The sequence below is a fragment of the Salmo salar genome, chromosome 08, assembly GCF_965601325.2.
Source record: "Salmo salar chromosome 08, fSalSal1, whole genome shotgun sequence".
Classification (NCBI taxonomy): Eukaryota; Metazoa; Chordata; class Actinopteri; order Salmoniformes; family Salmonidae; genus Salmo; species Salmo salar.
The window spans coordinates 827,501-830,000 of NC_138298.1; the positions used below are offsets into that span (position 1 = coordinate 827,501).

General features: G+C 43.5%; 7 non-coding genes across 7 annotated transcripts; all 7 read left to right on the forward strand.

The window, feature by feature from the left end:
* The first annotated feature begins 94 nt into the window (after positions 1-94).
* On the forward strand, positions 95-213 carry LOC145853112 (5S ribosomal RNA). The gene has a single exon (XR_014374496.1). It is a non-coding gene; the product is annotated as a 5S ribosomal RNA (ribosomal RNA).
* A 409-nt stretch (positions 214-622) lies between these two features.
* Positions 623-741, forward strand: LOC145853123 (5S ribosomal RNA). Its single transcript, XR_014374497.1, has one exon. It is a non-coding gene; the product is annotated as a 5S ribosomal RNA (ribosomal RNA).
* A 139-nt stretch (positions 742-880) lies between these two features.
* Positions 881-999, forward strand: LOC145853134 (5S ribosomal RNA). Its single transcript, XR_014374498.1, has one exon. It is a non-coding gene; the product is annotated as a 5S ribosomal RNA (ribosomal RNA).
* Positions 1,000-1,408: 409 nt separating this feature from the next.
* On the forward strand, positions 1,409-1,527 carry LOC145853146 (5S ribosomal RNA). The gene has a single exon (XR_014374500.1). It is a non-coding gene; the product is annotated as a 5S ribosomal RNA (ribosomal RNA).
* Positions 1,528-1,666: 139 nt separating this feature from the next.
* On the forward strand, positions 1,667-1,785 carry LOC145854547 (5S ribosomal RNA). The gene has a single exon (XR_014375432.1). It is a non-coding gene; the product is annotated as a 5S ribosomal RNA (ribosomal RNA).
* Positions 1,786-1,924: 139 nt separating this feature from the next.
* Positions 1,925-2,043, forward strand: LOC145853157 (5S ribosomal RNA). Its single transcript, XR_014374501.1, has one exon. It is a non-coding gene; the product is annotated as a 5S ribosomal RNA (ribosomal RNA).
* A 139-nt stretch (positions 2,044-2,182) lies between these two features.
* Positions 2,183-2,301, forward strand: LOC145853168 (5S ribosomal RNA). The gene has a single exon (XR_014374502.1). It is a non-coding gene; the product is annotated as a 5S ribosomal RNA (ribosomal RNA).
* The last annotated feature ends 199 nt before the right edge of the window (positions 2,302-2,500 follow it).

Consider the following 2,500-nt stretch of genomic DNA (forward strand, 5'->3'; position numbering starts at 1 on the left):
TGCCTTGTATTAAGCATTTAATGATGAATTGACTAAATGTCTGTTTTATCAGACTCACTTTGACTATATATGTTGTAGCAAGAGATTGTTTCTCGCTTACGGCCATACCAGCCTGGGTACGCCCGATCTCGTCTGATCTCGGAAGCTAAGCAGGGTCGGGCCTGGTTAGTACTTGGATGGGAGACCGCCTGGGAATACCAGGTGCTGTAAGCATTTTGTCCACGAGGGTGTGCTCTTGCACTATTTCATCAGCAACACTGCCTTGTAGTGAGCATTTAATGATGAATTGACTAAATGCAGCTTCCTGCCTTTTTAATAGGATCAAATTTCCTTGTGTTTTCAATTAGCATCTGCCTTGTATTTATAAGACAAACAAGAATATTGTTGCTGAATGCAGCTTGTGTGTGCTTTGTGCTCCTTTGCCCTGTTCAAATGATGAAAGGAAATAAAGTTTGTATTTTATCCAACTACCTGTGCTAAAAAGTGATGGGAACAGTGTTTGTAATTTCTTCTACTTTTTCAGTGACACAAAGTTCAAGCTGCTTATCTAATTGGTGAAAATGCAATGTCTGTTTATGACACTCACTTTGACTATATATGTTGTAGCAAGAGATTGTTTCTCGCTTACGGCCATACCAGCCTGGGTACGCCCGATCTCGTCTGATCTCGGAAGCTAAGCAGGGTCGGGCCTGGTTAGTACTTGGATGGGAGACCGCCTGGGAATACCAGGTGCTGTAAGCATTTTGTCCACGAGGGTGTGCTCTTGCACTATTTCATCAGCAACACTGCCTTGTATTAAGCATTTAATGATGAATTGACTAAATGTCTGTTTTATCAGACTCACTTTGACTATATATGTTGTAGCAAGAGATTGTTTCTCGCTTACGGCCATACCAGCCTGGGTACGCCCGATCTCGTCTGATCTCGGAAGCTAAGCAGGGTCGGGCCTGGTTAGTACTTGGATGGGAGACCGCCTGGGAATACCAGGTGCTGTAAGCATTTTGTCCACGAGGGTGTGCTCTTGCACTATTTCATCAGCAACACTGCCTTGTAGTGAGCATTTAATGATGAATTGACTAAATGCAGCTTCCTGCCTTTTTAATAGGATCAAATTTCCTTGTGTTTTCAATTAGCATCTGCCTTGTATTTATAAGACAAACAAGAATATTGTTGCTGAATGCAGCTTGTGTGTGCTTTGTGCTCCTTTGCCCTGTTCAAATGATGAAAGGAAATAAAGTTTGTATTTTATCCAACTACCTGTGCTAAAAAGTGATGGGAACAGTGTTTGTAATTTCTTCTACTTTTTCAGTGACACAATGTTCAAGCTGCTTATCTAATTGGTGAAAATGCAATGTCTGTTTATGACACTCACTTTGACTATATATGTTGTAGCAAGAGATTGTTTCTCGCTTACGGCCATACCAGCCTGGGTACGCCCGATCTCGTCTGATCTCGGAAGCTAAGCAGGGTCGGGCCTGGTTAGTACTTGGATGGGAGACCGCCTGGGAATACCAGGTGCTGTAAGCATTTTGTCCACGAGGGTGTGCTCTTGCACTATTTCATCAGCAACACTGCCTTGTATTAAGCATTTAATGATGAATTGACTAAATGTCTGTTTTATCAGACTCACTTTGACTATATATGTTGTAGCAAGAGATTGTTACTCGCTTACGGCCATACCACCCTGGGTACGCCTGATCTCGTCTGATCTCGGAAGCTAAGCAGGGTCGGGCCTGGTTAGTACTTGGATGGGAGACCGCCTGGGAATACCAGGTGCTGTAAGCATTTTGTCCACGAGGGTGTGCTCTTGCACTATTTCATCAGCAACACTGCCTTGTATTAAGCATTTAATGATGAATTGACTAAATGTCTGTTTTATCAGACTCACTTTGACTATATATGTTGTAGCAAGAGATTGTTTCTCGCTTACGGCCATACCAGCCTGGGTACGCCCGATCTCGTCTGATCTCGGAAGCTAAGCAGGGTCGGGCCTGGTTAGTACTTGGATGGGAGACCGCCTGGGAATACCAGGTGCTGTAAGCATTTTGTCCACGAGGGTGTGCTCTTGCACTATTTCATCAGCAACACTGCCTTGTATTAAGCATTTAATGATGAATTGACTAAATGTCTGTTTTATCAGACTCACTTTGACTATATATGTTGTAGCAAGAGATTGTTTCTCGCTTACGGCCATACCAGCCTGGGTACGCCCGATCTCGTCTGATCTCGGAAGCTAAGCAGGGTCGGGCCTGGTTAGTACTTGGATGGGAGACCGCCTGGGAATACCAGGTGCTGTAAGCATTTTGTCCACGAGGGTGTGCTCTTGCACTATTTCATCAGCAACACTGCCTTGTAGTGAGCATTTAATGATGAATTGACTAAATGCAGCTTCCTGCCTTTTTAATAGGATCAAATTTCCTTGTGTTTTCAATTAGCATCTGCCTTGTATTTATAAGACAAACAAGAATATTGTTGCTGAATGCAGCTTGTGTGTGCTTTG